The 20,857-nt window shown below is 41.7% G+C and overlaps 1 protein-coding gene across 7 annotated transcripts in view; it reads right to left on the bottom strand.

Moving 5' to 3' along the window:
- The window catches only part of SMYD3 (SET and MYND domain containing 3), a 359,336-nt gene that overhangs the window by 33,192 nt on the left and 305,287 nt on the right, over positions 1–20,857 (bottom strand). The window lies entirely within an intron of this gene.

Raw genomic sequence — 20,857 nt, 5'->3', positions numbered from 1 at the left:
TTGCTCCTTCCTGCTCTAAGCAACAAAACTGCTGCCCATGGTCCTGAAACCCTTCTTCTTGTGCTCTGCCCCAGAACCCAATCCTTTCCAGGTTCTGCTTCAGCACAAACCTGGCTTGGGCAGTCCTATTCCTTCTCTCATCATTTTGTTTTGTCTGTTGTCTCTTTGTGTCAACAGTTATAAGTATGATTCAGATAGTGACATCACATGCTTTGCATTACATAGTTTTAGGGGATGATGATGACAGAAATGTGTGTATGTGTTTGTGTGTGTCATGTTTTCAATGGTACACAAAGATATCCCATGTCTAACTCCAGCCTTGAGTTGTTTAGGAATCAAGAAAAGCCAACTAGTGCCTGAAATCTGCTAAAGAAAGTTCCCTTGATGATCCTTCTAACAGTCACTGCTTCTTTGGAATAATAGAGCATTACTCAGCTGTTTGTGCCTTTTGTAGCCCTAGAACAGAGGTAGGAAATCTCCAGCTCGCAGGCCAGTGGTAGTTCTACTTTGGTCTGTGGGGCCATTTTTGTTAAACTACATCCACATGTCAATCAAGTGACATCACACTGATAGGTGGGTTCAATGGGTGCAGCTGATCCTTACAAAAAAGCAGGATTGAACCTCCTGCCCCCGTAGTTGATTCAGTCCTGGTTAGTCTCTATTTCCCACCACAACTATTGGTCAACCTTGACAGGCGGATGAGACTGCCAATCACCTGATATCATTATGACTTCAGATGACTGATAGATGAGTGGCCACACTCACCTGTCACAGATGGCCCATGGGGGTGGGGAATAAAGATCTAGCCTATTGGGCCAAAATTATTCCTTACCGCTACATAAGAGATTGAATAGCTTCAGCATTTGGTGCAGGTCTTCAACTGAATAGTACAATGTTTGTTCATCCCCAAAAAACCAGTCCAGTCACCCTGCTGGAAATGCTACACCCACAGTTGTATGTTCTTAAACAGTACGGACATACAAAAAGCCACTTTGTTTTCAGATACCATTAATCAGTGCATTTAATGAAAGCTGTAGCAATAAACATCTCTGTCTTAGCAGCCCAGCTCTCAGGGAGCTGCAGCTTCTAATGGCTTTGAAAAACAGTCATAATCTACACCATGAAAAATTTAATTGTTCTTTAATTACCAGTTAGCTGAATAGCATGAGATATGCATGCCTTCAGTTTTTAATAGCTTCTGCCTTTTCCAGCAAATTGTGGAAAGTAATAATGGATGCCTTGAGTATGTTTTACCTTCTGCTTGTACTCAAATTAAAAAGGGTGGAGGGGTAGAAGTCTAGAAAATCCAAAATCTTATGAAAAAGGTTGCAAGTTCAGAGACACATTAACAATTGCAATGCTGAATTCTCAAGTTCAGTCACAGTGCTCAGGTAAGAAGCAAACACATCCTGCAAGGTTAGTGCATAAAGAAATATGCTGCAAGGTTAGTGGATTTCCTGCTTAAGTGACTCAGGCTTGTTCTCTGGTTTGTTTCTCTGGGATATAATCATTGCGGTGTCATTCTGTGCTAGTTTCCCAGCTGTTCCTTTTTGGAAAACTAAATGAATGAATACATGGATAGTTTGAAACATTACTCTTTGTTGGAATAATTTTTGCAAACAAATGCACCATTAGAATAACAAGATATTAGATTGGAACAATTGTGCAGATATGTTTTCTCTATCTCACTAAGGAAGCAGGATGCTAACAACCCTACAATGCTCTGTATTTCGCATGGTACAATTACGTCAGTCATTGGCACTTAAACAAGCTCTTCAGTGTTTTTCAGTGTCAGAAACAAAAGATATTCTAATGTCATGGGTTAGCTGGATGCAGAGAAATGGTGGGAGGAACCAACTGAGGACCCACCAAGGGAAGAAGGCTCCCAGGTGGGATGATGATGAGTTGTCAGAGGGATAAGACTGGGAAGAGGAGGTGTCAGAAGCTGAAGGGGTAACAGGGCTTAGTGAGCTGGAAGAGTCCGTGGAAGAGAGAAATAAAGAATCAGAAGTTGAAAGTGGTGGGTGGGAGGAAGGTCAAGAGGCAGAGATGAGTCATGCTGGTGAAGAGTCAGGGATGTCTCCCCCTCCTGCTGTGACCAGCTCCCCTACCCCTCTGCCTCCAAGAACCAGAAGAGGGCTGAAACGGGTGGAGCAGTAACAGGCTGCATGCAGGCACAGTCTCCAACTGCTTGAAAAAAGCCCTGGAGAGGAGGGGATGACTTTCAGTCTCGGCACCTGATTTCATGGAGGAAGACCACTGGGAATGAGCTGCTGTGCTCATTAGGCCTGGCACTCCACCAAGTCTGTGGAGATCATATTTTTGCTAATAGTTAACTCCAACCCCGAACAGTATGATTACTGACCAGCATTCTCTGTGACATCTAAGCATCTCATAGTGACAGGCTCTAAAAGGAGGAGCATACTGCTTGAATTAATCCTTAATTTCATTTCCGATTCTTGCAGACACTCCTAATAAAAGGGATGAGTCCTTTATGTTTTGCTATGCACAAAAATGAATCCAAAGTGTTAAGGTATGCATGGCATACCAGATAATGCAAACAAGTACAGTGGTACCTCGGGTTACATACGCTTCAGGTTACATATGCTTCAGGTTACAGTCTCCGCTAACCCAGAAATAGTACCTCAGGTTAAGAACTTTGCTTCAGGATGAGAACAGAAATCGTGCTCCGGCAGCGCGGCAGCAGCAGGAGGCCCCATTAGCTAAAGTGGTGCTTCAGGTTAAGAACAGTTTCAGGTTAAGAACGGCCCTCCAGAATGAATTAAGTACTTAACCCGAGGTACCACTGTATGTCTATGCAAAATGGTTCTTGTGCTGGTAGAAATAATGAATAATACTATTGGTGACTACAAAATGTGAGAAAGTAGGGTATTTAAAGGCAATATATGGAGGAGGGCTGGTGGTCTTCTCAGTGAGTTATGCCGCGTGCTGAATATGGGAAATCATAACGCCCCAGGGCATAAAGCCCAGCCATGGTATTACTTGCCTTCAGTTTCATGAGGGATGGCTCTGTGTTACCAAGCATTATGGGCCATTAAGGAAAGAGCAGAGCTGAAGCGAGCATTGTATTTTAAGCCCTATGGCCTTATATATATATATTTTAGGTGCTACTGTTCGCAAAAGTCCCCATATGGTACAAATTTGTGGCCAATGTTTGCATATGCTGGAATGGTTATGGATGATACTTTAGGGAACCCCGTGGCTTACAAAAGGCAAAATTAAATGTAAAGAAGAGAAACTGGTCTCCTGGGAGCATATTGCTAGCTGCTTAGATTCAAGCAAGGGGGAAATACAGCCTTGTTTGGCAGAGTATGTTAAATAACACGTTTAAAACAATTTTGGGAAAGGATCTGCTCAAAAGAAGACAAGGGGAAAGAGGGAAATACCTGCCAAAAAGTCACCTTGGCAAATGCAGGAGTGCCCATGGAACCATGTGCAGCCACATGCTTGGGACACTGTCTGCACATTATGAGAAAACTCATCAACCAAAGAGACTGTCTACCAGATCTGTTCACAGGTGATGGCTTAAGAGGAGGCAGGTTTCCTGGAATGATACAGGCAAGGTGCTAGCCAAACACACTTGTGCCATCACTGAAGCGCTCGTTATGATGTGCCTTGGCCTAATTTACTGCCTTGTTTATGTATCGGAAACAGACAAAAATATGATCTATCAGACTTCCAAGGACTGCCATTTGTCAGAGGATTTTAAGTTCTGAAAGCCTCCTAGAGTGCACAGAATGCCTTTGAAGAGGAGAAAAATACTATGTTTGGGCAGTCATAAAAGATGCTTAATTATTCATGCATTCTCATTTCACACAACCACATGTTTTCTGCACTTTTGCCAGTCTTTGCAGATAAGGATATTTACAAATTCTATTTTTTCCCTTATCCCTAGAACATGTTCCTGATAGAAGGATGCTTCACAACCATGATCAGAGCAGTAAATGTATAATAGTTGACTTGGAGGGAAAGGCCCCATTGTTAACACTGACTCAACAATTTAAGTGTCAAAGTAATACTACAGATCAGTGATAGGGTACATTGCTGAGCTTATGCTGGAGGATGATGTGACAAACCTGTCTACTGAGGCTCTCCTGCTTTTACAGAATTTCATTTCACTGGAGTTTTTAGTTTTAATTTGTGTAATTTCACTTCATCGCATTAGCACCATGAAAAACAAACACGTTAAAAAAGGGTGCTTAATTCAGCAAGCTAAATTTCCAGAGACACGTTTTCCACATTAACAGCCATAAAGAGGAGTCAAGGCCTAAGTCTCACAATAATCATTTTGGAGGGATATATCAATGTAATATTACTTAACGTTACGACAACACTGATTATTTACGTGACTGTGCTGAGCAAGTTTGGTGTAATGATTAGAGTGCTGGACCTGGAACACCAGGGTTTGAAAAGCCAATGAACCACAAAGCTCACTGGGTGACCTTTGGTCAGTCGCAGCCACTCAGCCTAACCTACCTGTTGCAAGAGTAAAATGGGGGAGGGGAGAATCATGCACACCGCCTTGAGCTCATTAGAGGACAAGGTGGTATATAAATGCAAACTTGGAACCGATGAGTCTTACTGTTCATTTTGAGATTCAATGACAGCAGGAGTAGATTGGGCAAGGTGTGCATGATCGTCTCAAACATACATGAACTCAACAAATCAAAAGTGAACTCAGATTGGGGGAAGGAGAAGAATGCCAAGACAATAATAATGTTTATGAAAGACTGAGTCCTGCGTTGTCCAACTTCTGCTTTGTCCAACTCTTTGGCTTCTTTTACTTCCATAATTGAGATAGTACAAATTCTTATTCTTATTTTTAATACAGGCACATTAGCAGCGATTAAAAATTGTGTGTGTGTGCTTTTACAAGAGAGCCCATGATTCTTTTTTTTTAAAAAAAAGGTAAGGAAAATGAAGGAGCCCTGAGATAGGAAAGTAAAAAGGTGTGGTGAGAGGGCTCAACCTTCCCAAATCTCACTGAATGTGTCAACACCCCACATCTTCAGAAAGACAGAAGAGAAGCACATCTGCATCTTATGAGAAAGTGCTATGGTCAATGCTTTTAAAAAAGGTGGAATTTTGGATGTCTGAGAAAAGGTGAAAGAAACAAGAAGAAAAGAGACAAGGGCAAATGTTTGATGGTGAGATCATGAGACTGCCCTGCAAAAATGTGGAAGAACCTCAGGTTAGAAATAGCGTTTCATGAAAAGTCTATGCTTCCTACAGGTTTTCTATATCCAGGAAATAATAGTATTTCCCCAAAAGGGGAAAGCATGTGTTTAAATGTATATTTAATGCTTTTCTAAAACTGTAACAACTTTGGCTTTTTTGGATTGGGGTGGGGGGAGATCCACAATCATAAGTCCCATGTTTATGTCAAGATGCAGCTAATGAAAGAGATGTATGCTAAGCACTTTCATGAATCAGTCTGCCTTACAGCTCCCATCTGCTCTTAATTGCTTCCCAGCAAACATACACTGTGTCACCCTTTTGCATATTTCCATTGCCCTATCCTAAACACACTTAGGCCGCTGACAGATTAATGCTTAGTTCACTTGAGGTATACATTCTTTGGTTCTTACACATGTTCTTATAAGGAAATGGAACTCGGTAAGCACTTAATCACAAGTCCGGGTAATGTTATTGTACTGAAAACAATGCCTCAGCTTTGCTTCAGTATCAGACTAAGGTATCTCTGTATAAGCCATAGCTGTCACCAGGGCCGCCATGATCCCAGGAAGCTAAGTAGCTTTTGTAAATCTTGCTTAAACACGGCCCACTGATATTTTGCCAAAGGATGACTAATGGCTCTAAAAATACAATGATAGGAGAAACATGGAGGTCACCAAATACATTGTTTGCGTCCTAATTAAGTTTGATCCGAAGAATCTGTTTTAAAAGTGCGACACTCAACTGTGCAGTGGATTTAGAGTCTTTTTCCTCTTTTTTTACAATGCATGTACTGTGGGCTCATACATTCTACACTAACTGCAGCTTCTGAACAGTCTTCATGAGCAGACAAATGCAGAGTGTATTATAGATGCCCTGAGGCTACCAATGATGGCAGCAGACCCCTGTCCAGCAGAAAGGACGGCGGCTGGTAGGAACATGGGAGGCTGCCTAATACCAAGTCAGGCCATTGGTCCACCAAGTCTCTCCCTACCTGGAGATGCTGGGAATTGTGCCTGGGACCTTTTCCTGCAAAGCAAATGTTCTCCCACTGGACTGGTATATTAAGATGTACCAGACCGAAACCAACTTGCTCCCTTGTTATCACTGGATTGAGGATCTCTCTCCTATTTGGTTTATCACATATCACTTAAGAATTTCTAACTCCAATGAGCAGTCACACATTGGTCAGTAAATAAAAGGAAATGAACAAGCATGCCAAGCAGCACAATAACCCTGAATTTCCTATAGGTTGTGCCCTTTTCTGTAATGTGCTATGCAGTTTTTAGAAACACCGTCCAATTTAAGCCAATATTAAAAGCACACTGGAGCAGATGTTTGTCCTAAGCTCTGTCTGCTGGTATATGAAAGTGAGGGTGGGGACAAAGAGAGAGAGAGAGAGAGAGAGAGCCTATTGGCTTGTGCAATAAGCTCACAGTTTTAAAAAACTGCTATTCCCCACTTGATATTTGTCCAAACTGAGAGTGCTACCTAGAAGGCAGGCATGGCAGAGAGACAATTTGCAGACTAGTTGTGTCCAGAGTCCAGACGGAAAGCAAGAGATAAGTAGGTATGTAGGCAGCATATTATCTTCCTAAGGGGTATCACATGCTTTCCATTCGAAAATGCCAAATTGGTAGTACTGGCGTAGGCTTTTAAAACTATTTTGAACAAAGCAGAGGCTTCTAGATAAATATAGTGGGCAACTATAAAACGAGTTCCCTGTGATAACCTATCTCTGTTTCTTGACATGAGCCAGCAACTCATACATTGAATATACCTATGTTAGTCAGCCATGCCCCTGACTCTGTGACCTTTCATGAAATCTCCTGGGAAATGGCATGAAAGTTGGAAGGGTTCAGGGTTTAGATAACAGGCAGCAGCACAGCACAGTAGTTATTTCACAGTCATAGTGTGACCAAACATGAAAAATAAGTCTTTAAAAACAAACAAAGTATTTTTGCCATTGGAACTGATAGATTTGAAATTAAGCATATTTCAGAATAATTTAAAATGCTGTGTAATGCATTATTTTTGTTGTATTCATTTTTATTATTACTTTAGATGGTCTCTAAATCATTGATTATACACATGAATCCATAAAGTTTTGATACAGAATAAGCCTATTGAAAATCTTAGAATCACAAAGTTGGAAGGTGCCTCAAAGGTAATCTAACCCAACCACCCGGTGAAGCCCAAAATTCACAACTTTGGTATCCCTTTTTGTAACTTCTTTATTTTTCAGTTTCAAAAAAATACATGTAACAAACAATCCTCATATACACTACAATTTCCCAAAGCAGCCTATTCCACAGTTAAGCACATCAGGCCATTCATTCCCATGTTTAATCTACATCCCTATTCTTATTTTTATTCATAAATTCTCAAGCAACCTTCCATGTTCAGATTAATGGATTTCCGCGGTTGGCTGCACATCCTTTAGATATAATGTTATTCCTCCTCCCTCTAATCCAGATTTCAGTAATGCCTATCAAATCATATCTGCCTTACTGTATTAAGATTTCAAGTTCATCCTGCTAATTTTCTATACTCTTGTGTACTGAGATAGAAAGTTTGGAAACCATGCTTCTTTCCTGGTTTTTCTTGCATCTTAGCAATGTTTCTGTACAACCCCAGAATTGATTGCACAACTCCTGTTCAGTTTCTGTTAATTGGTTCTCGTGGGAAACTTGCAGATTCTAGCTTCTCACAATTAACTCAAGCTGGTGTCAATTTACTCTTGGCAGAAAGCCCAGGTCTGCTTGACCTAGAAACTACTCACTCTGATTGGTTAACGACCAGCACTCTGCTCTGTTATCAAGGGATTGCTAGCTCAGTTTGAAGTGAGGTGTGTTAGGAGTAGAAGTGCTGTGTATGGTTTTGAGAGAGAGAGAAAGAGAGGATTTATTTTACTTTTACTTGTATGCAGAAACTCTGCTGGTTTTATTTTCTCCTTTTTAATAAATCCTGTAAATAGTTATTCTGAGTCTAGCTGACTAGTCATTACTGCCGCAACTAGCTTCTTCGCTGTGCAGGAAAACTCTGCTACGTTTGGGCTAAAGCCAGTAGGGCTATGCCTGACACTCCAAAGTTCCATGAGGTTATGGGCATTGTGCTGCCAGCCTGAGTTGCAGTGGTGTCAGCATCAACGGTGTTGGTTCCAGTAGTTCCAGAAGTTGTTGTTCTCTGGCTGGTTCCTGACCGTGGTGAGCTGGTGACGCAGCGGACACAAGGACAACAGCTGCAGCGTGTGAGTGCTGGGTGCTGTGGTTCCTGTTTTCTCTCTCGGTGGTCGTGAGTAGCTGGTTCCGGGTTCCAGGGACATCGCTCTCAAGATGGCCTCACAACCAGTTCAGATGGCTTTTGAGCGTCTGAATGACTCCAATTACTTGCTGTGGTCGGAACGCATGCAGGCAGTTCTGCAGAGGGATCGTCTCTGGCAAGTGGTGAGTAAGTTTCCTGTGAAGCCTGATGATGAAGACCTCGACAAAGACCAAAGAGCAAGGGCCACAATTGTCTTGGGGCTGGAAGATTCCCAGTTGCCGTATGTGAGGGGAATCAAGACAGCTAGAGGTGTGTGGCAAGCACTTAAAGAACTCCATGTGCGTGAGACAGCGGTTTCCAAGCTGTTCATTCGCAAAGCATTGTACAAGGCAATGTTACAGCCTGGGGTTACAATGCAGGAACACCTACACAGTTTACAGTTAAAGTTTGCAGCGCTACAGGAAAGAGACTGTGCGTTAGACCAGCAGGAGAAGGTGGCTATTATTTTGAGTTCTCTCCCGGAAAGCTGGGATAATTTAGTTTTGTCTCTAGAAGGCATGCAGGAGCATGATTTATCAGTCAGTTACGTTACTGGGCGTTTGATTGAAGAATGGCAGAAGCGGCAAGAAAGGTCGTTGGCTGCAGAGGCTTCTACAGGCAGGCGGTTTGGAAGGAGTTCTCATGCCGTACCAGAGGTGAAGCAAGAGCAGCGTGCCGGTGAGGAGTCAGCGTTTGCTGTTAGGCATTGTTTCCGATGTGGGTCTTCAGCGCATCTAAAACGACAATGTCCGGAGTTGGTCAAGTCTCAGTTGCCGGTGCAGGAGCAGAGACGAGATCAGCAGCAGCAGCAGCGTAAAAAGAAATTCTTCAAACGAAAACAGTCGGCTCAGCTGGTGACCGGCGAGGTCAAGATTGCTGATGAGAAACAAGCGGTCTGGGTGGTCGATTCGGGAGCATCTCGCCATATCGTGAATTCAGATGAATTGTTTGTTTCCAAGAACTCAGCACAGCGCAGCCAGGTGGCTCTAGCAGACGGAAGTACTTCCGAAGTGATTTCGGGGGGTGCAGTTTTTGTTCCTTGTCTTCGTGAATGCCTGCAAAATGTACTTTGTGTGCCGTCATTAAGGAGCAATCTGATGTCTGTAGATTGTTTGCTAAAAGCTGGGTTTAAAGTGCATTTTGAAGGAGACAGTTGCATTATTAAGAAGGCTGGTGAGATTTTAGGCACTGCTAAGTCAGAGGGAGGCTTGTTTTGGCTTAAAGCAGGATCTCAAGTTGCAGCAGTAGTCAGTAAATCTCAGCCTGCAGTGAATAACAAAGCTATACATGACAACTGTGTGCACTTATTGCATAGGAAAATGGGGCATGCTTGCTGGAAAAGTGTACTAAAAATGTCTGAATTAGCTGATGGGGGTAATTTAAAGAGTTGTAACAAGTACCTTGATTGTAATGTTTGTAAAAAGGTTAAAACCCACAGAGTCTCTTACCCCAGAAGTGACAGAGTTAGTGAGTCACCGCTACAGCTGGTTCACATGGACGTAATTGGTCCATTTGCTGTAAGCAGGGGTGGATCGCGTTTTTCACTAACAATTGTGGATGACGCCACGCGTTACTCCTGGGTTTTTCCCATGAAGAATAAGGGTGACGTGTTCACTAAGTTTAAAGGCTGGGTGGCATCTGTGGAAAGATTTCTGTCCATTAAACTCAAAAGGATTCAGACGGACAGAGGTGGCGAATTTATGTCAAATGCTTTTAAAGATTGGTTACAAAAGCGTGGCATTGGGCATAGAAAAACGAACGTTTTTTCCCCAGAGGAGAATGGCGTTGCAGAACGAAAAAACAGATCTTTACAAGATATGATGTTTGCCATGCTTGACGATGCTGATTTGCCCATGTCTTATTGGGGGGAGAGCATGCTCACCGTGTGTTATCTCCAAAACAGGCTCTTTCATCAAACAATAGGTACAACCCCGTACTTTAAATTGTTTCAGAAAAAACCCAAAATTGACCATTTGCATGTGTTTGGATCAAAAGCCTGGGTATTAATTCCGAAACAAATGAGGAAGAAGGGAGATCCTAAGACCAAACAGTTAGTGTTTGTGGGTTACCAGGAGCTGGGAAAAGGTTTCCGTTTTGCTGAAGGGACAAATGGCATTGTGATCTCCAGGAATGCCAGTTTTTGTGAACATAGTGGCTGGGAGAGACTACATGCCAATACTGAGGTTTGGTTTGAACCTTCCCAGGAGCTTCATGACTCTGAAGGTAGACACAGAGAATCAGAGTCTGAGGGGGAGGAAAGTTCAGATAAGAGCTCTCAAGAAAGTGGAGTTAGCCAAAGACCAGTTGCTAAGCAACAAAAGAGAGGTCGTAGTTCTGAGGAGGAAAGTGGGTCAGAAGAAAAATTTTCTCCCAGAAGGTCTAAGAGACAAAACAAAGGAGTGCCTCCGGTGCGTTTTTCTCCAGATACTGCAAATGTGTTTAGTGTGATTGCAGAGCCCAAGAGTTTTCAGGAGGTGTTAAAGTTACCAAAAGAGGAGGCAGAGCTCTGGAAACAGGCAATGGAGGAAGAGATGTCCTCTCTGAATGAGCACAAGGTTTTTACACCAGCAGCAGCGCCTGAGGGGGCAAAGATTGTAGGCTGCAGGTGGGTGTACAAACTTAAACCTCTGGTGACAGGAGAGTACAAATACAAAGCTCGTTTAGTGGCTCAAGGATACTCTCAGAGGCCTGGAAAAGATTATGACGAGACTTTTTCCCCTACTGCTAAGGGGGACAGTGTAAGGCTGATTTTAACGCTTGGAGCAAAGAGAAAACTCCTGTTAAACCATTTTGACATTCAGACTGCATATTTACATGCATCAATATCAGAAGACCTGTATCTAGCCGAACCGCCTGGTTATGAGACAGGTTCCAATAGAGTGTTGAAATTAAACAAAGCTCTATACGGTCTCAAACAGGCTGCAAGATCTTGGAACAAATGTTTCCATGAGGCCTTAGTGTCATTTGGTTTCAAGCAGAGTACAGCTGACAATTGTGTTTATGTACGTGGTACAGGCAGTGATCAAGAGTTTTGTCTGATTTATGTAGATGATGTTTTGTATGCCTGCAAAACAGATAAACAAACTAAAAGGTTTGCCAAGCAATTGTCCAGTAAGTTCAAAGTGAAAGACTTAGGCCCGGTTAGGACATATCTAGGGTTGGAAGTGTGCTGGGCCCAAGATGGCAGCTGCCTAATTAGTCAGCAGAACAAAGTTAAACAACTACTGACTACATACAGGATGCAGGATTGCAAAGGGGCAGTGGTGCCTATGGATCCAGGTTTCATAAAAACACTTCATATAGATGAGAGTCCTGAATTTGAACATCCTGATGTATATCACTCTGTAATTGGAAGTTTATTGTATCTAGCACAGTGGTCCAGACCTGATATTAGCTACGCAGTAGGCATATTAAGTAGATTGGTCTCAAAACCCACACTAAATGCCTGGAAAGGGGTAAAACAAGTTCTGAGGTATCTCAAACAGACAATTGGCTATATGTTACAATTAAATTCTTCAGAGGATGAAATGTTGAGTTGCTACTGTGATAGTGATTGGGGAAATTTGCCGGATAGAAAATCTGTCACAGGACTAGTCATAATGGTCGGTGGAGCTTTAATCAGCTGGCGGTCACGCAAGCAAGACGTTGTAAGTGTGTCATCAACGGAATCAGAGTATGCCGCATTGAGTGAATTGTGCAACGAGGTGATTTATTTCAAGCATTTGTTGGCAGATTTAAATGTAAATTGTGGAGAACCAGTACAAGTTTACATTGATAATCAAGCTTGTATAACCTTAAGTAAAACAGAGGGTTTCAAATCACGTTCCAAACATATCTCTGTAAAATACCAAAATGTACGTTGCTGTGTACAAGACAATATAATCACCTGTACTTATGTATCAAGTGAAGAAAATGTAGCAGATGTGTTAACTAAACCATTGGCAAAGGTAAAGAACAAGCAAATGTGCAAGGGTTTAGGTTTGCTGGAAAAATAATCTCCTACATAGGTGTATTTGATGTTAATTGTTCAGCAGAATCTGTGAGGGGGTGTTCAGTTTCTGTTAATTGGTTCTCGTGGGAAACTTGCAGATTCTAGCTTCTCACAATTAACTCAAGCTGGTGTCAATTTACTCTTGGCAGAAAGCCCAGGTCTGCTTGACCTAGAAACTACTCACTCTGATTGGTTAACGACCAGCACTCTGCTCTGTTATCAAGGGATTGCTAGCTCAGTTTGAAGTGAGGTGTGTTAGGAGTAGAAGTGCTGTGTATGGTTTTGAGAGAGAGAGAAAGAGAGGATTTATTTTACTTTTACTTGTATGCAGAAACTCTGCTGGTTTTATTTTCTCCTTTTTAATAAATCCTGTAAATAGTTATTCTGAGTCTAGCTGACTAGTCATTACTGCCGCAACTAGCTTCTTCGCTGTGCAGGAAAACTCTGCTACGTTTGGGCTAAAGCCAGTAGGGCTATGCCTGACACTCCAAAGTTCCATGAACTCCAAAGACACTGAATGGTTCTTGATTATCTCACTTCTGTATGTGAGATTCTTCTATATGTCTGGTTTTCTCCTCACCCCGCCTCAGGAATTGTGATTTCCTGTTTGCTCCAGAAGCTATTCATCTTCCCCGATAAGCCAAAGCTTGGTAGATGTTCCTTAAACCCTTGCACCTTCTCTTCCAGCAAGAATACCAGATTGAGCTTGCTGCAGGATGTAGTTTCATACATCCTCAGGAAGAAAAACAAACATAGTACTAACCTTGCGGGGCACCTTTTCAACATATAAATGTTCTTTAGAAATGTGTAAGTTGAACAAAATCAAGTGCTTTGCTATGGGCTCTCGTTTCTATCCATTTACAGCAGACGTCTGAAATGCCAGCCAACTTTAAAGTACACTAAGCACATGTTGTGTATCACTTTCAGGGACACCTTTAAGTTACTACTGAAAGGTATTCATGACACGACTGGTGGCAATATTGAGTTTTCATTTATTATTCTTTAATTTCCCCCCAATCTAAGGCAGCCAGCTGCCAAGTCCTTCAAAATGTGTACAACACAGCTGGGGAAAGCTGATACTGCTCTTTAGCAAGTGCTTTCAGTCGTGGCAGTGTTTAGGGTAGAACCTTTATATATAAATTATTATTTAGCATTTTGTAATGAGAGAGCACACTCCTTTCTTTAAGAAATTGAAAGTCTAAATCTAGACTGCACTTGAACAGGAATCAACCACAAAAGAAACAAAGATGTGTGGGCTTTCAAAAGCTATGAATGGATGCAGTTGTGTGTTTAGGTAGCTTAGAGTCTATTAACCATTTTTTACAGAGTGAGATATAGCTTACTAGACAAACAACGGATGCTGAATCTGATATGAAACAATCCCAATTATATGGTCATGAATCACAACCTTCTTAAAGTACACTGGGAGTTGGGGAATGGCCCCTGGCCTGAAACCTGCTGCCAGCTTCCTATATACCTATTTCTTTATTAGATTTCTCACCCGCCCTTCACAGGTCCCAGGACAGCTTACAAGAGTATGATATATAATTATAATTACAGATGAAAGAAGTTACAGCTGTAAAACAAATAAAACTGTTCCCAATGGAGCACAACAGTATAAATTCAGCAAAAGAGATGGGTCCCACAAAACAAAGTACCTTAACTGTCAAAGGTGAGGGTAAAGAGGTGTGTATTCAGCATTTGGTGAAAGCTGTTCAGTGAACATGCTGTATGCACCTCTGCGAAGGAAACTGCCAGCTTTAGGGACTTGCCACAGAGAAAGCCCCCTCCTGGTCCACAATTCCCTGCACTTCGGAAGGTGATAGAACTACCAAGAGAGTCCCCTGTGCAGAATTAAATGCCTGAGAAGCTATGTAGGGATGGAGATGCTCCTTCAGATATATGAGGCCTAAGTTGTTTAGAGCAGCGGTTGGCAACCTAAGGCCCATGAGCGGCCACGAGGGTCGTTTAACTGGCCCACGAACAGCCCCTGAACCAAGCTGCCTGCTTGGAGAGTCCCTGTGCGCTGTGCTAAACTGTCACAGCATGACACCGAGACTCGCTTCCATGGTGCCAGAAATCGCGTCTGCGCAGGCTCAGACGCCGAAAAACACGGCCATGCGCACTCATGCGCATGTGCAATCTGGCCCACAAGGGATCTCTGCTGGAGTGAACCGGCCCAGGCAAGGTAAACCTTGCCAACCCCTGGCTTAGAGCTTTGAACACTAATGACTTTGGCTTGGAAACAAACTGGCAACCACTCCAGCTGTTTTCAAACAGGGGTTATGTAAGCTCCAAATGGAACCTTGGCCAGCAATCTGGCCACTGCATGTTGGACCAGTTGAAGTTTCAGAATCATCTTCAAAGGCAGCGGTAGCGGCAGCAGCAGCGGCAGCAGCACCACAACACAAATCTATAATAACTATAGCAAATAAATTTAAAGACTAAAGCAAAACACAATTTAAACCCCAATCGAAAATTTAGAGGTCCAAACTGCAGTAAGACCTTCTTAATTATTTCATTATTTGTTTGACATTTTACGAGAGGTGTTTCTATGAAACCTTTTGCCAGGAGGAAGGAATCAGATTACGTCTATTCACTTAAAACACACACTTGTGCCCATAATGATGGTGGTGGTGGTGATAAATTAGACTGACATTGCAGGAGTTATTCCTAAATTGCATGTGAGGTTCAGGTTGCGGCTTCATTCCAAAGTGGTAGACGGGAGAAAGGGGAGGAAAAGAACATCAAAACATAGATTGCAAGCCAATTTTCATTCGCAAATGAACATATGAAGCTGCCATCTAGCCAGGTATTATCCATTCTGACTGGCAGCAAATCTGCCTGACAGAGGTTTTCCCCAGCCCTGTGAACCAAAATCCTTATAAACAGAGATACCAGGGATTGAAATTGGGATTTTAAGCATGCTAAGCATGTGCCCTTCCACTGAGCTGAGGAACTGGCAGGATCTATCCCCAGCCTCAAAGAGATCAGCACCTTCAGGGACAGCAAGACATAAATTTTGCATTCACCTGGGTTCTGAATCTGTTTCGGCAGAATCAAAGTGCGTTCTCTCAGAAGCAGCATTTTTTACTTTTATTTTTCACTGCAATAAATTGTGAGCTCCTACAGCTTTCTTTCTCTTTCTCTCACCGCTGACGGCCCAGCACTCAGTCTCACGTTTAATGATAGGTGGGTGCTCCCTGCAGACTATAAATAAGAAAGCCGTTCTGCAAACCCTCAAATAGGAGATATTTTCCTACCTCTTCTCTATCTCTTTCATGATTTGCTTGAAACGACTTCCTTTGCTTATTATTTCTTTGTCACTGCACGAACGTACAGGATAAAGATTGATGTTTGATGTGGATGTTTTCCACAAGGCCAATATGCTGAGTTTGTTTACTAAATGGCCCTCAAAAAGGTCCACAGTTCTAGTCACAATTACTCCTGGATAAATATTAAGAATTTTTGTCTTACCTTTCACTACCACAAGAAATGACAAAGGCATAACTTCCGATATTTCTCCATTGAAAATAGGGACATCCTATTCCATAACAATAATTTTAACATTTTTACCCAGCTCATCTGATTGTGTTGCCCCAGCCACTCTGTGTGGCTTCCAGCGTACATAAAAAACATAATAAAACATTAAACATTTACAAAACTTTCCTATATAGGGCTGCCTTCAGATGGCTCGGGGGGCAGATAACTCCTTCAACATTTCTCCGATGAAAATAGGGACATCCTACCATACCCGCCAACATTTCTCTGATGGAAATGAAGACGTCCTAAGGAAAAGTAGGACATTCTGGGATCAAATAAGAAACCAGAATGGCTTCTGTAAATCTGGGGCTGTCCCTGGAAAATAGAGACACTTGGAGGATCTGCCAAGGGATTTCTCTGTCTCTCTTTTAGCAACAGCAACAACAACAACAAAGTCTTGTTACTGCTTCAGGAGAAAGCTTAGCTGCTTTAAACAGCCTGACCACATTCCTGGAATAGGAATGACACTGCATCGTGATATAGTGCAAGGATGAGGAACCAGGGGCCAATGTGGCCCTCCATTCTGCTCTGCCTTATCCTTGAGACTCTCTCCAGGCCACACCCCCTTCCCCAGGCCACACCACTCACCAGCCCTGCTCCACATCCTTCTTACACTGTTTTGCATTGAACCGTAGTAATACTGTTTGCTTGCCTGGATGGAGGGTGGAAAGAGGTATCTTTGTAGAAGCTTCCGACTTTCGCAAGGCAGCAATAAAGTCTACTATACAAACCTAAGAGTCACAGCAATGCTCCACCTACTTTGGCTTATCACTCCATCCTTATCACTGAAGCTCCCCCCCCCCCCCCCAGGCTGAAAACAGTTCACCATCCCTTCCATAATGTCATTCCCAAGGTAATTCTTGGGCAAATGGGTGCAGCTGTCTCCCCTCACCAAAGGAATTCCCTTGGGAAGGTTATCTAATGAATCATTTCATTAGATAAGCATACCAACATTTCTAAAATATAAAAATCCCACTTAATCTGGATGTTCAACTGCAACCACATAAATTGTTTAAAGTCAGTTCTAAAGAAAGAAGGGCACATTTTTAGTGAACTCTACAAACCTGCACAAGGAGATGTTCTTATCTCTATTCGTAGCTTTATCAGTAATTTCTGTTAATACCCCAATTTGAACATTCTAGCAAAAATCCACTTGTCCATTGGCTCACAATAACATCAAAACAGTAGCAGCCTCTAGTGGTGATATACACCGCTTCTATTTTCTTCGTTGTAATTTTTGTTGTTTGTTTTTTGTTTGAAATGAGGGGGAAATCCTCACAAATCAGATAAAGTGTGCACAGCATTGACAGTACAGTGGTACCTCGGGTTACAAACACTTTGAGTTAGAAGCACATTGGGTTACAGACTTTGCTAACCCGGAAATAGTTGCTCCGGGTTGCGAACTTTTCCCCAGGATGAGAACAGAAATCGCGTGCCGGGGGCAGCGGGAGGCCCCATTAGCTAAAGCGGTACCTCAGGTTAAGAATGGTTTCAGATTTATTCAACGGAAATTAATATTCAGAGTCCACTGGACTCCAGCAAAACTATACCAGAAGGAAATAACAAGTGCAGACAACTGATGGAGATGCGGGAGTAAAAATGCAAACTTAGTACATATGTTGATTAACTGCCCAATGATAAGAGTGCGAGGTGAGGATATAGTAGGAGTAATAAAAAGAAATTGTTATTTAGGGGAACTGAATTTAATTCTAAATTATATTCTGGAAACGTGGGAGATTTCAAGGGGTAAAAAAAATATGGATGTACCGTGCTATATTAGAAGCAAAAAAAAACTTGTTTTGATGAATTGGAAGAGCCGCAAAAAGATTCCATTGAGCACATGGATTGATAATATGGACAGATTAGCTACATACGAATGAATTGCATGTCAACACAAAATAAGAATGGATAAATATGAAGAAATCTGGAATGAATATTTAAGCAATAAGGCGGATAGTGGTAGGAAGTAGGGGGGGGAGAGAGAGAGGTGGGAAAATATTGTTTAAAAAGGTGTAGTCATAGATATATCAGTGTATTCAAACCTGAATTGTCAAATTGTATTATTATTGTTATTATGGTTTTTGTTGTCTTTTGTAGTTGATGTTTGTATCAAAAAAATGATTAAATCAATTTTTTAAAAAGAAAAAGGAACGGTTTCAGATTAAGAACGGACCTCCAGAATAAATTAAGTTTGTAACCAGAGGTACCACCTTATTTGGGTCAGGGGCAGAGAAAGGTAAAAATAAATCCACGGAAGGGGGAGCCGACTACTCTCACACACAAAATGAAAAAAGAAGAAGAATGGTGTCTGCACATTTTGTCTCATATCTCAGGTTCTACAAAGGCAAGCTTTTTTTTTTTTTAAGGAAGCTGGATAGCTGGGAATAATGGGTCATCTCAGGGAGAACTATTGGCATTGCCGGTCCCTCAGTGAACAACCATAAAGGTGTGCCTCAAATTTATTCCATATTTATTTGTTGAACTAATGGGCCATGGATACACTCACTCACCACACTTGCAGACTGCACACATATACTCATTGCACATGAACACTTACCACAAATATAGCACACACAGGCACACAGCCCTACAGAGTCAACATTCTTAAATGTGTCAGCATATAAGACGACATCTTGTGAAACCAAGAGACACAAAGGTTCTTCTCACTTCATTCAGTTTCAACTACTCATATGCTGGCCAATCCAATTAAGGGGGCCAAGTGACAGACAAGTGAGGACCAGTGTAGAATCTTAGAATCAAGGAATTGTAGAATTGGAAGGGACCCCAGGGGTCATTTAGTCCAACCCCCTGAAAAACTTCATTTCTTGTCAAAACAAAAAAAAAATCCTTCCGGGAGCACCTTAAAGACCAACTAAGTTAGTTCTTGGTATGAGCTTTCGTGTGCATGCACACTTCTTCAGAATGAAGATATTCTTCATTTCTTGTGTTCTTCTGGACTCTAATGTCTTCTTTAAACCTGCTCCAAGCTCCTTTTAAAGTTGAATCCTGGTTGTTTTTAATCACTAAAAAGAACCTTCGTTTTGGACGTCAAAAAATATTTAGCATCAGTTAATTAGTTCACTACAGTGTGAATCTATAGCATAAAAGAAGTCATTAAATATGTTTGCCGGATTTCTAAACATGTCACTTAAATAAATACTCAGACTGGTTTCACATGATGGTCAAATGAAAACATGTGATCAAATACTGCACTTAGCACACAGCAGTGGATGTCAACCCTGCTGATCGCATAATGGAAACATACACAGCAAATACAGTCCTTGAAGTTAAAATGGTTTTAGAACAGTTCCTTTTAAAGGTGGACATACCACCTCCTATTTGTATGGATGGCTTGTTTTTCAGGTGATTCCCTGCGGATAAGAATATGAATATTTTTTTTGCCCCAGAGTTGAGGAAAGGAAAATAGATAGCTGTAATGGAACTGCAGGAGCAGTCAAGCAGTAGATTGATTCAACTGGAGAAATTCAATGCACCCCAACAGATTTGCTCAGATTTGATATCCTGCTGCTTCAGGCACAACTCCTTGTAATGAGAAACTGAAGATTTTTTGTCAGGTGCGTCAAAGCTTGTAGTGATGGCTTGAAGGTAAAAAAAGAACTCGGGCTGCAAATGTCTCTTCTTGGGAAATGCTTTTGCACCTGGTGAGACTAAGAGCAACTGTCTTCAAGGTACATGAGAGGCCAGCAGCTTTACCACACCAGCAACATTTCATTAAATACTTTTTAACAGAACATGTCGTTTCTGTGTGTTTGTGTGTCTCTCTGTCTGTGTGTATAAGGGTGGTGGTGGATGGAAGGTGAGGCGGCAGCGGCAGAATCAACTTGGCTGTAATAAGTTGCTCAGAAACTATGTCACACACCACTAAGCAAACAGGGAAAGAGATATTCGAATGATTGATAAAATTATAATTGTTTTCTACTGCAATCTTTTCCCTGGAAAAGACATGTAGCTTCGATGGTCTGAAGCACCACATTGACAGGTTAAAGGGTAAAAGAAGCATAGCTGAATAGAAGCAGTAAATAAAAAAATGCAAATTAAAAAGGGAAGCCATTTTGTAAAGAAAGAAAGAAAGAAAGAAGGAAGGAAGGAAGGAAGGAAGGAAGGAAGGAAGGAAGGAAGGAAGGAAGGAAGGAAAGAGCAGTAGGCAAAATCCTCTTCTCTCACTGACAAGTCTCTTTCACTGAAATTACTATAAAGGCCAATATAATCTGATATTTTGCCATTGTGGCAATAACTAATTTCATGGCTATTTCACATGTTTTAATTTTGTTTGCACTTTTTTATGTTTTATCCTTCCTTCCAGGAGGAGAAACTTACAGAAGACTGGTCATCATGAGAAAAGAGGGGAGAACCATTACGTCCCTTCTCAAAAATGGCCACAAGCGGCAAACCTAAAAGCAACCAAAGGAAACAGCTATGCTAGCATTTGTTTTAAAGTTCACTGTCTCAAAATTCAGTATTCAGGCGAAGGTGCCTTAGTAACCTTCTACCCTGTAATGCAATCAAAATGAAAATGGAGCTGCTCCAACCTTACAAGCACTTTAAATTATTGTTAACCTCTGCTGCAGCCCTGCTATTTGAATACTATTTATTCCTAGCAACATAGCAAAACTCCATTGAAGTGGCTGCTTTTCCTTGAGAAAATAAGGGAAAACGGGTATGATGCTAGTGCTGGTAATTGAAGGTACCAAATCTAAGGCTGCCCACCATCATTATTTCCTTTTTTTTTAAAATGCATTTGGATGAACAAAAGAAAAGAAATGCGGAGGGAAAGAGTACAAAGCTGTATTCCCCCCCTTTGAT

This window comes from Podarcis muralis, chromosome 3, assembly GCF_964188315.1.
Source record: "Podarcis muralis chromosome 3, rPodMur119.hap1.1, whole genome shotgun sequence".
NCBI classification, from domain to species: Eukaryota; Metazoa; Chordata; class Lepidosauria; order Squamata; family Lacertidae; genus Podarcis; species Podarcis muralis.
The sequence above is the reverse complement of the archived record's forward strand: the minus strand, read 5'-3'. Positions and strand labels throughout refer to the sequence as shown.